Source organism: Carettochelys insculpta, chromosome 25, assembly GCF_033958435.1.
Source record: "Carettochelys insculpta isolate YL-2023 chromosome 25, ASM3395843v1, whole genome shotgun sequence".
Classification (NCBI taxonomy): domain Eukaryota; kingdom Metazoa; phylum Chordata; order Testudines; family Carettochelyidae; genus Carettochelys; species Carettochelys insculpta.
Window position 1 is genome coordinate 16529918 of NC_134161.1, and position 13208 is coordinate 16543125.

General features: G+C 43.2%; 1 protein-coding gene and 1 long non-coding RNA gene across 10 annotated transcripts in view; one reads left to right on the top strand and one right to left on the bottom strand.

The window, feature by feature from the left end:
* Nucleotides 1-13208, bottom strand: part of PKNOX2 (PBX/knotted 1 homeobox 2) — a 279747-nt gene that overhangs the window by 134345 nt on the left and 132194 nt on the right. The window lies entirely within an intron of this gene.
* The window catches only part of LOC142001613 (uncharacterized), a 39053-nt gene that overhangs the window by 24207 nt on the left and 1638 nt on the right, over nucleotides 1-13208 (top strand). The window lies entirely within an intron of this gene.

Consider the following 13208-nt stretch of genomic DNA (forward strand, 5'->3'; position numbering starts at 1 on the left):
TACACTGCCTCAATCCATCCTAATGTGGGAGGATGAAAGCAAAGGAGGATTTGCAAAGATGTTCTTAAAGATATAGTGCTCTGATTTCATCTGTAAGAGACCAGCACCTGACAGAAAGCCCTAAAAATCAGACCAGTGGTTCAGCTTGCTAGGGACCACAAGCTGGCCATCATGCATCAGTAAACTAGCTCTCTTATTCCACCCAGCACCCACTCTTTTCCCTTCACTGGGGGCTGACAATTAGAGAGAGAATAAAGGTGGGCTTCAATCTAGCTGGAATCCCAACCTGTTCCAGGCAGTTGATAGGTGGGTGGAAGGATGGCTCAATAGATTATGGGTGGATCGATAGACAGATCAATAGACAGGTGGATGGATGGATTGATCAATATATTGATAGGTTGACAGACACATAGACTGAGAGGAAGGTAGATTGGTAGATAGGTGGATGGATCAATAGATTGATAAATAGATGGATTGACTGATCAATTGATGGATAGGTAGATTCATCAATCAATAGATTGATAGACAGAAACATGAAGATATACGTATCTATCAATCTATTGGTTGATGTATCCATCTACCTATCAACTGATCAGTCAATCCATCTATCAATGCATCCACATATCTATCTCATAGAGCTGAAGGGACTTTGGTGGGTAATTGAGCCCAGGCCCCAAGCGCACAACGCTGCATTTACAGGGTCAATGATCTAACCACTGACCTATCCTCCCACCCACCCCTGTGCATGGGTCCATAGATAAGTAGATAGATAGATGTGCACTGGGCTTTCTGCAGAACATCCCAGATTATATATGTTCAGTACATGAAGGTTAACCCTCAATCAGCTCTTCTAAAAGACTGAAGTCAAAGGCCCCTTTACAAGGATTGGCTTCCCAAGGACTGCTCAGAAATCTCAGGATAAAAGAGAAATCCATTCAGCAATGGAAAGAGGGAACCACTCAACCAGGGATGATAAAGAAAATGGAAAGGGAAGCCAAACAAGTTAATGACGCAATGGGGCTAAGAAAAAGATGGGGTGGGTGTGGGGGGAATAAAAAACATATCAGGGAAGACAGAATGATGGAAGGAAATCAGGCCTCTTAATAAATAGAGGAGGAAGGAGGGAAAATCAATAATGATGTTAACGTAACAACGAGTGTTTACAATCTGTCTTAAATTGATAAGCACAGAAAATAAAATTGGACATATTAGTATAGAAGCTCCCTGTAAAAGAATTTTTGATCAAGAATTGGTAAATGAATGCAGGGAAAAAGGAGCATATGCAAGCCAGCTAGTTCAGATTAAATGCATTTTAAGGCTTTGGGGTAAAGAAGTAGCTGAAGCACTGACAATTTCTGGTGAATGAGAACGCATGGGTCAGGTGGAAAGCCACTGAAATACTGATTCTCCAAAAGGAAAGATGAGTCATCCTGGCTGTTACCATCTGGAAAATCTAACTTTGCCTCCCAGCAAAATAACTGATTAAAGCTTAAGTGCCAATATCATTGAGCATTTAGTTGGTAATGAGCAATGGGGCAGCTTCGAGATAGCTAGTAGGATAGATGGATCAATCAATAGATAGGTAGATAGGTGGGTGGATGGATTAATCGATCGATCAATAGGAATATGGTTGGAATGATGGATTGATCAATCAAGAGAATAGATAGATAGATGACAGAGACTCCTTGTAATGTTTTGTAATATGCATTGAGACCAACAGGCTTCCCTTTACACTGTAGCTGTCTTCACTCTTCGAACCCAGCCCCTCACTACCTCAGAAGGCAGGCTACCTGGATTTCAGTTCAACAGATTTGGGTCCCAAGAATCTTCCTTTTAGTTCCCATGGCCTCTTCCCTAACGAGCTGCAATTCAGCTAGTGCTGGGCCGGGGCAGTGAAAGAGGTGGGGTAGGCTTTGGCTGACCTCCATGTAGGCCAGCAGCCAGCAGATGCCCCACTCCGTCCTGCCCTGATGCACATTCTGCATCCCAGTTTGCCTAGCGTTCCTGGGGCTCTGACTTGTGTTTTCACCCAGCCCATCAGAACCAACGGCTGCTCCAGGGAGTGGCTAGGTGGTGCAGTTATGGCTTCAGAACAGCCCATTCGCCCAGTGGCACCACTGAGGCAACTGCTGACTGAGAGACCAGGGAGTGCAGTGGAGCAAGTGAAGGTTGAATATTCAGCCACCATTTGTAAGTAAGCGTTCCGGCCAGCACTGGGGAGAATGCCCCAGGAGGTTTCATGGTGGACATACAAGGGTGCCATTTCAGACTGGGGAGTGGGGACCTATGTCTGGTGCGATGGGGGAGCAGAGTGAGAGCCTGGGGTGGGGGCTGATGTAGGACAGTGGCTTCAGCAGTGTTACTGAGCATGCTCAGTACAAAACCACCCCAGTCTGTCCCTCCCCACCCACATCACCTCTTTCCAGGAACCACTAAGGCGCTGGAAAACACTGGTATTTTTGGTAGAGAATTTCGCAGTCAGCTGGCAGGAGCACTGTATCTAATTCCTATGTACGCAAAAGAAAATCAAACAAATATTCAATCCACGCATCTCTGATGTGAACACACTCTGACACCGTGTGGCAAGTCACTGCAGGGATGCTGGTTGGCTTCAAAAGTTTAATCTTTATTTTTACTCTGTTAATAACTCTGTAGTGAGAGAAGGAGGGCGACTGTTGGGACTCCTGGGCGCTCTCAGCTCTGGGAGGGGAGTGAGCTCTAGTGGATTACAGCAGGGGCCAAATACGTTGGGGCTCTATATAAGAACATCTTTATAGGAGCATCTGGGGCAGACCAAAGGTCCGTCTAGCCCAGTGTCCTGTCTTCCAACAGCAACCCAGCTAAATCAACAGCAAATGCTTCATAAGGAATGACCAGAAGAGGTGACCATCAAATGATCCCCCTCCTGTCACCCATTCCCAGCTCCTGACGAACAGAAGCTATGGACACCATCTGCCCACCCTGCCTAGTAGCCACTGATGACCCTGTCCTCTTTGAACTCATTTTGTTCTTATTGGAGCCCTGTTCTAGTTTGGGCCTTTCTACCACCTCCTAGTGAAGAGTTCCACAGGTTGACCATGAAGAAATAATTCCTTTTTTTTGTTTTGAATCCACTGCCAATAACTTTCATTGGGTGACCTTCTTGTGCTATGTTAGTGAAGGTGCAGATAACATTTCCTTATTCCATTTTCCCACTTCACTCATGATTTTCTAGATCTCTAACGTATCCTCCCACCCTTTGGTCATTTCTTTTCCCAGGTGAAAAGTCCCAGTCTTTTTAATTTCTCCTCATATAGTAGCTGTTCATAGAATCCTAGGTCTGGAAGAGACCTCAGGAGGTCATCGAGTCCAGCTTCTGCCCAAAGCATGTTCAACCCAACTAAATCATCCCATTGTCAAGCCAGGACCCAAAAACCTTTAGGGATGGAGATTCCACCACCTCTCTAGGCAACACATTCCAGTGCTTCACCGCCCTCCTGGGGAAACAGTTTTCCTAATATCCAGACTAGACTTCCACCACTGTAACTTGGCACCATTGCTCCTCATTCTGTTCCTTACCCCTAAGCATTTCTGTTGCCCTTTCTGTACCTTTTACAAATCCAGTGTGTGCAGAATTCACGATGTGAGCATGCTGCACCTTCATATAGGGGCAATATGATATCTTCTGTCTTTTTATCTATTCCTTTCTTAACGATTCCCAACTTCCCGCTCACTGTTTAGTTAACTGAGGAGATGTTTTCAGAGGACTATCCACAAAGATTCCAAGATCTCTTGAGTGTTAACAGCTAATTTAGACCCACATCATTCTCTGTGTATAGTTGGGGTTATGTTTCCAAGTGTGCATTAATTCACAACTATCAACACTGCATTCTATCTGCTGTTGTGTTGCCCAGTCACCCGGTTTTGTGAGATACTTTCGTAGTTCTTTGCAGTCAGCTTTGGATGTAAATAGTTTGAGTAATCTTGTATCTTCTTCAAATTTTGCCACCTCACTGCTTACTGCTTTTTCAAAGTAATTTAAGAATAGGTTGAAAAGTAGTGATCCATGCACAGCCCTGGAGCACATCTGTGTTTATTCCTACTCTTTTTTTCCCCCCTTATCTTTTAAGTGGCATACTGGACAATGCTTTTATGATCACCTAATGATCCTTCAGTTATTTGAATGACAAGCCCTCTGTTACCTCACTCACCCTGCCTCCCTCTGTTGATAAACTACCTCCCGGCCCTAAAGCAAAGCTGGGAGCAGAACAGCAATAGGCCATGGGCTTTAAGCAGATCTCAGGTATGAAATCCAGATGGGGTGGTGTGGGGTGTCAAACTTTAATGGGTGAGGACGACTATGAGCTCCTTTAAAATGGCACCTTTGTGGACATAACATTTTTATGAGCTTTCCAGGGTGCCACAGGGCAGAAGCCCCAGTAACTTTGTTGGAGCCATCCTGAACTATGGAGTCCCTTTTACTTCTCCATTTGTAACTGGGCTCCACTGCAGACATTTCTGCTAAATCCCACAGCTGCAGCTGGATGTGCAAATCAAGGAGCTGCCAGGAGGCAACAGTCTTGCTGTTAAAATATCTCTGAAACCTACAGTTTCTTTGGCTGAACTTTGGGGTCTCTTCTTAGAGGAAAGTGGATAATTATTTAAAGTGATTCTCATTTTGATCTCACAAAAATACCTTCCAAGTGGCAATATTTCATACCAACTTTCATAAAAGTCCAATAAAGCTGCTGTTTAGCATTTTATATCCTTGCACAAAAATAATGATCTTGGCTCTTTGCTCCTTGGTGCAGAAATATTTTAAGCAAGCATAGGTCTCCCACCTCTGGAATATGATGAAAAAGCCTGACTTTATGGCTTTGTGCTTTACCTGCCCTCGGCTTCAATTTAAGTCTCATAACTACTACATTATAGGCAGACTGGGTCCTTTCTGTTGCACCTTTAGTCAGGGGTTGCGTTATTTCATTCTTCTTCTAGACAGAGTGCTGTTTAACCCCTGACATTGCTAGTAACGGCTGGCTGCCTACCAGCAGGTTACAGCTGCCAGGTGGAGGGGGTTGAAGCAACAGCTCCAGAGGAGGAGAAAGCCTTCATAAATGACCCAGTGGTTCTTTCCAGAAGAGTGGTGTCATCCTAGGAGCATTCACAGCTGCATTAGACTGGTCAACTGGAAACATTCCGGTCAAACATCACTGTAAGAGGCCTGCACAGGTGTGAAAATAGGTGACAGGAAGACCAGAGTTTGGAGATGTCCCTTTCTAAGGGTGGCCAGTCCTGAGGTCTCAGTTTTAAAGCTAACATTATTATCAAAAAGACCCGGCGTGTATGAATACGCCACCCCGTGCTCAACACTTGGCCCTTTTACACACAAATGCAAGCTTTCACCACAGCTTCTGTAAAGGGCTACATGGAGGGAACACCAAAAATTTGATGTGTTTAGAGCAGAATGAGGAGCTGATTGGCTGATGTTAATTTGCTCTTCCAGGGAAACCACCTCCATGAGGGAAAGAGCTAACAGCACAGGGAACCTATTTACACTAGCACTTTATAGCATAGTAACTTGCTGCCCTGTGTGTGTGCACACGCGTGCGTGTGTGTATGTGCATGAGTGCGTTTCACCCACCTGAGTGGGAAAGTTATAGCACAGTAAAGTGGCCGTGTAGATAAGCCCTGACCTTAATGAGAAAGAACTAAAGGATGGAAATAAAATTACATCAAACATGGTTTTACTGAAAATAGGTTTTGACACGCAAACTTGCTATTTTATATGGTGAATTTACAAGTATGAGAAAGAAAATTGTGTAATATATCTTGACTCTCTGGGACTAAGTAAGTAGTCTCAGAAGGGTTGCACTGTTCATTTGTAGCTTCACAAAAAACAAACAAACAAGCAGTCCTGTAGCACCTTAAAGACTAACAATTTTATTTAATAGTTAATGAGTTTTTATGGGTAAGACCCCTTTCATCAGTGTGTCTTACCCTCAAAAACTTGTTACCTAAGAAATGAAATTTAGTCTTTGAGGTGCTACAGGACTGCCTGTTTTTATGGCTAAGTAAATGAGAGTACCTCACAGTATTTTGATTGGAAAATCAGCAGTATGCAGAACAAATCCAAATTATTACATGTATTAAAACCTGGAAAAAGGATAGATTGGAAAGTGTAATTAATAATGGAGAATTATTGATTAAAGGGGGGGCTTTTAAGTGGAATCTCACAGGGATTAAATTTCAGCCAGCGCCAAAAATATGTGCCAGAAAATATGAAGTTTTTGCAGGTGACTGAAGGATGGATGGAGTGGTAAGCAGTGAGTAGGACAGGTCACTTACATGACGTGATCTGGATAGCTCAGTACATGGAGCTCATGCAATAGTTTCATAAATGTTAGGGTCAGAAACAATCATTATGATTGCTGGGGAGTATAGCTACGAGTAACTCTGTCTTTCTCCCTTATCTGATAAGGACCACCTCACCATGGGAGCTCAGACATCTGAGATCAGCAATGGCTTGGCAGTGACAATACGGGGGGCTAACACTCATTGTTCAGCTGAGTGGTAGCACTCGCTGCTCAGTTGGACAATACTGTTACTCCTCTGTGCTGAAACTCTCTCCATACAAAGCTAGATGATGTGCAAATATGGCAAACAATAAGAATATTAATAGTAGGGACTCAAACCAACAACACTAACTCCTACCACTGCTTTCTCATATCCCACCACCTGACACAAAGAAACTTTTTGACAAAATCCAGGAAATATCACAACCACCACATTTGAAAGACACTTCAGCACTGACTTGTCAATAGAAGACAAATCTGGACTACCTGACTAGTCACGTGTGATTGTGGGGACTTCAATCTGAGGGTACATTGACATTCGACTCGAGTGCAGTCGATCTTCCAGTGTTCAGTTTAGAGCACCTATGGGAGATGAGCTGAATCAAACCCTCAGGGCTCTACCACTGCCCCTGGTATGCCTCATTCTTGTGAGGAGTAAGGGAAGTTAATGGGAAAGTTTCTCTCATCAACCTCACACTGTGGGAACAGCCAGAAAAATCAATCTACAAGACAATTCCAGCTGCACAATTGTCATAACTTGAGTTGCATATCTCAAATTGACTTTTTGACATAGTGTAGACCTGGCCTATGGGACAGATTCAAGAAGTCTCATGCTGCCAGTGCTAAAACATCCTGAGAATTTCTAAACATTGGAGACGACAATTTCCTTACTTAAAAATTGTTGCAGCCATCACCAGAGAACTTTTTAATAGACCTTAACCTTAACCTTAACAGATAAAGAGGAACTCATCCACGAACTAAAAATAAACACAAGTGATCATGACTGGACCAAATTTACAATGTGAAAGCAGAATAATGTTCGGACCATAAACATGTATACTTGGGAGGATACATTAAATAAATAAAAAAAAAGGTAAATGATGATTGGGACTCATTTAAGAATACCTTACCAGATGAGCCTGAAGCCAAATACCCACAACTAAGGAAGATGGTTGTGCTGCTTAAAAAAACTGAAACAGTTTAAAGAAGAAGGAAAGCAGCTGTAAAATAATTAAAAATATAACAAATGGCAAAAAGATTATGTTTACAGCAATGAATATAAAACTTAGAATTAGGAACTGTAGAAAATTGAAAAGGGAAGCCCAAGGACACAAGAAGAGATCTATGGCCAGTATACTTAAGGACAATATGAAGAAGATTTGGAAATATATTAGAAACAAAAATTCCTGATGATGGTATTGGTCTATTACTAATTATAAATGGTAGAATTATCAATAATAATGTAGAAAACACAGAAGTGTTCAATAAATATTTTGTTCTGTAGTAGGGCAAAAGAGATGAAAAAGTTTCATCATATGTTAACAATAACTCTCACTCCAGTCCACTCTTATCTGCGAAGGATGATAAACAGAAGCTATAAAAGTTAATTTTTTTAAGTCAGCAGATCCCAATAACTTGCATCTAAGAGCTTTAAAAGGACTGTTTAGGAAGATCACCGAACCAGTAATATGGATTTTCAATAAGTGTTGGAGCACCAGAGAAGTTCCAGAGGATTGGAAGAAAGCTAATGTTGTGCCAGTTTTTAAAAAGGGTAAAAAAGGATGACCTGGGTAATTATATGTCTGTTAGACTGACATCAAACCTGAGAGATACAAAGGAGCAGCTGATATAGGAATCGCATAATTAAAGGAGGGGAGTGTAATGAATACAAATCAAAATGGGTTTATAGAAAATAGATCCTGTCAAACTAAGTTGATATATTTTATTGCTGCAAGTACAAGTTTAGTTGATAAGGAAATAGTGTTGATGTAATATACAAGTTGAACCTCTCTGGTTCAGCATCCTTGGGACATGACCGGTGCTGGATGAGAAAATTTGCTGGACTATGGGAGATCACTATTGTACTGCTTACTGGGCTCTTAGGAGAGATATAGGGGTAAAATACAGCTAAATAACAGTACACAACTCTGACTGGAGGCTGTAAACAAACTTTATGGGACCACAGGAAACTTGGCCACACCCGTGATAAGCAGCTGTCCAGATAATTCAAATCATACTGGACCATGGAGTACAGGGGTCGAGTGCGACCCCTGAGAGGTTGATGATTTTGGGCGTCCCTACCAGATGCTGTGCTATCAAACCCCAGAAGATTGACCCAGAGCAGGTCCATCTTCTGAGCTAGCGTAGACATAGCCTGAGGGTACTTACCCAATGGCCCAATGTACCAAGCGTTGTGGGGGATTCATCATCAACAATGTTTAACTCTGGACTGGCTGTTTTTCTAAGAGATCTGGTCTAGGAATTACTTTGGGGCAGGTGTCTGGCACATGCTATGCAGGAAGTCAGACCAGATGGTGGCAGTGGTCGGCTCTGGCTGGGGAATTGGAGACACTCTCTGGCATATACTGTCACATCCTGCTGAGCAGAAAGGGAACCAGTTGCTCCCTCTGTATGCAGCACTTTTAATCATCACATAGCTTGAGGAAAGGCTTCCTGGCTTGGAGCTGCCTCCATTGAAAGCTCAACCATTACAGAGATGAGGGATGAGAGATGAGATGTCGTACTCCATTTTAGATGGAATAAAGGGACCCAAAGACTCATAGATACTAACAAGGCCCTGAAGCTGTCCAACGTGGAACAGTTTTAAACTCAGTTTGAGGGTTCATAGGCAGCCTATTTAGTACCGTCACAAACATCCTTGCAATAAAGATACAGAAAAGAAGGAAAAACAGTTATAAGCCTTCAAATGTAAAGTTTAAAAGAAGCCTTTCACAATAATACCACTTTTGCTCTCTCCCTTTAGCTGGAGAGCATTTTTAAAAGAGAAAACTCCTTATTTGACATACCCTTAGGGTATGTCTACACAGCAGCCTTATTCCAAAATAAACTATTCTGGAATAGCTATTCTGGCATAGATCGATTGTTTCAAAATACCACTGCTACACACAAAAATACATTGTCTGCACACATAATGCCTCTTTCAAAATAGAGCCAATGGACTTACTATGGCTTATTTTGAAATAGGCTTCACTCCTTGGCTATGTCTACACTAGCACACGACGTCGAAGTAGCCTATTTCGAAGTTAGGACATTGAAATAGGCTACTTTGACGCGTATCATCTACACATTCTCCAGGGCTGGTGCCATCGACGTTCAACATTGAAGTAGCGACAGGGAACATCCAAATGAGCTGCCCCAGAAGGAAATGCAGAGCATCCACACACACAAGCGCTCCCCGTCGAAATAAGGGGCCAGCAAAGCCCCAAGCCGCTCCCTTAAAGGGCCCCTCCCAGACACACTTGCCCTGCACAGCACAAGATCCACAGAGCCAACAACTGGTTGCAGACCCTGTGCATGTAGCATGGACCCCCAGCTGCAGCAGCAGCAGCAGCAGCAGCAGCCAGAAGCCCTGGGCTAAGGGCTGCTGTACATGGTGACCAGAGAGCCCTGCAGGGGCTGGACAGAGTGTCTCTCAACCCCTCAGCTGATGGCTGCCATGGAGGACCCTGCTATTTCGAAGTAGCAAGACGCGGATTGTCTACACAGGCCCTACTTCGACGCTGAACGTTGAAGTAGGGCGCTATTCCCATCTTCGGATGGGAATAGTGATTTCGATGTCTCACCGCCTAACATCGATTTCAATGTCGAAATAGCACACGGTGCGTGTAGACGCGACGCGTGCTATTTCGACGTTGTGCCGGCTACTTTGAAGTAGCTGGCTAGTGTAGACACACCCCTTGTATTAACAGCACCTATTTTGAAATAGGTGCTATTTCTGCTAGAATGAGGGTTACCAATTCTGAAATAACTCAACCGTTATTTTGAAATTATTTTGAAATTGCGGTTGTGTTGTGTAGACGCTAGGATAGTCATTTTGAAATAATGCTTGTGTAGATATACCCTGAGGATGCGGAAGAAGCAGTATGGTAATGAGCAGCCCGGAAGATGCTAGTGAGGTGCAAATGTAAATTTCCCACACCTCATTAGCATATGGCCATGTGATTTGGAGTCCAGAAGAAGCTCTTCCGCACTCCAAAATACATGTGTGGATGTGTGGCCCGTGGGGATCCTCCAGAAGGAAACCTCCTTCTGGAAGCCCCCTCTTCCTCAAAATTTTACATCTGCGCCTGATTAGCAGCTTCCGGGCTGCTCATTACCATGCCGCTTCCAGAAGAAGTGGCATGTGTAGGTGCAGCCTGAGAGATTTAAGAGGCTCAGTCTATTTCACTTATCACCAAACAAATTAACAGTGACTTGGACATACTCTATAAATGGGAAGATGATTTAAGATTGCAGTGAGAGAAGCCAGAAGAAAGATGGCTCAACCCAAGGAGTCCATCTGCACTGACTGCCAGGATATTGCAGCCAGAATATATGCAGAGGCTGAGTACGTGTGCATTTAACTTGCAGAGAGTCTTGGTGAACTAGAATCAGCCAAGATCTTCAGACGAAGATGAATTGCTGGAGCGTGTGCGCTAGACATTTGTTGAGTTCCCTAAAGTGAATGAAAGCTGGTGCACCTGCTTCTCCGTAGCCCAGGTCCTGTCCTATTCTGCCTCCCTCCTGCTGCAAACAGCCTGTTTTCTAGACTTCCTGTCTGATACTAAAGGGAGGCTGTAACAGACTTTTTTCTTTGGGACCATTCCATATGCTTCATTTCAGATTTAAACTGCTTGGTAATTGTTCTGAATTAACAGCTCCAGCTGGAAAAGCAAACAAGCAATTTGTAAATCTTAAGCTAACACCCAGCTTATCTTAAGTGATTTAAGTTTCACAGGGACCCTCTCCTTTCTGGGTTGTAGAATACGTATCGGACTCGTACTTCTACCAGGAGCTTGTATACACTGGAAGAACCTCTCCGTACTACTCTCTGCAGCTGGCAAAGTGGGTCTTTGCCCATCAAAGCTTATGCTCCACTAAATCTGTTAGTCTATCACGTGCCACAGGACTTCTCGTTGTTTTTGTGGATACAGACTAACACGGTGACCACTCTGATACTTATCTCTGTACTATGAGGCTTCACAAGTTCACTTGGTACCTTCCAAACAAGCAAAGCTCCTTCTAAGCAAATAATGAGATAGTTAAAATTATTCTCCGAGGGAAAATCACTGTAGCAAGGCCAAAGACTGAAAGGAGTGTGGAGACTTAGGCTTGGTCAACACTAGGTAGGTAAGTCGATTGCAGATATGCAATTCAAGCTACAGCAACTGTACCGCTAGGCAATTGCACCACTAGAATTGATTTATCTGCAATCCACTTACTGGGCCAGCTTCACAGAGGGAGATTGATGTGAGAAACTCTCCTGTTGACCACCCTTACCTCTCACATTATTGAGGAATACAGGGGTCAATTGCTGACCTTTGATAGGTCGATTTCTCACGTCTCTACCAGTTGCGTGAAATGGAACTCTGGAAGATTGACCCTGACTGGGTCAATCTTCCGCATAGTCAAGACGTACACTGAGCTCCCCTCTGGAGGGCCTCTCCTCAATTCATGTGACACCCCAACGTGCCAGAAATTTGGAAATTGGCAGGCAAAGGCTAGGTAATTCAAAAAGACCAAATTGAAGATGGGGCCTGACTCCCAGCACTTTGACTTGGGAAACAATATTGCTTCCCCATAGCCATGCATCCGAGAAACTACAGCTGAAAAACAAAAATTCTTTGTAAATGATGAACCCATAGATGACCTTTTGACATTTTCGGTCATAATGTACAGGAGATTTTGTCTTGATAGAACATGAATGTGAAGTACAATTTAGTTTAAGTTTAACACACATGACCTGTCACAACCTCAGAACACAAGAATGGTCATACTGGGTCAGGCCAAAGGTCCATCTAGCCTGATATCCTGTCTGTTGACAGTGGCCAATGCCAGGTGCCGCAGAGGGAGTGAACGGAACAGGTAATTACAAAAGCGACCCCTCACCTGTCACCCATTTCCAGCCTCTGACAAACAGAGGCTAGGGACACCGTTCCTACCTAGCCTGGCTAACAGCCAATGATGGACCTAACCTACACAAATTTATCTAGTTCTTTTTTGAACCCTGTTGAAGTCCTGGTCTTCAAAACCTCTTCTTGCCAGGAGCTCCACAGGCCGACGGTGTACTATGTGAAGAAAAACTTCCTTTTGTTTGTTTTCAATGCGCTACCCATTAATTTCATTTGGTGACCTCTAAGAAGACAGTCTTCTCCTATACATTATGAGTTATAGGCCCTGAGAAAGTTTATAAAAGTCAGCATATAAATGTGCTTCTGCAACCTTAGGAAAGACTAAAGGCAGGTGTTGTTTAGAAAACAGATACTGCATCTAAATGCATTTTTTCATTACAATCTCTTTCTTTTAGCATCTCTTTGAACACCCAAGCTGCATCTGTAAGAAGAGGTAGGAAAAGTCCAAAGACCCTGGACAATGTCTTTGTGTCTAAGCCAGTGGTCCCCAGCTTTTTCTCTAGTCCAAACCTTTAGTCACTCCCCAAACCATTCACTGACCCCCATCAAACCCCATGTTAGCCACGATGTCCATTTCATTAAGGGCAGGTCTATATAGCACAGTTATTTTGAAATAACTATCCTAGCACATACACAAATGCTATTTCGAAAGAAAGTCAAAAGAGTGGCCATCTTATTTTGAAACTGGTAAGCCTCATTTCATGAGGAATTATGCTTATTTCAAAAAAGCTATTTCAAAATAACA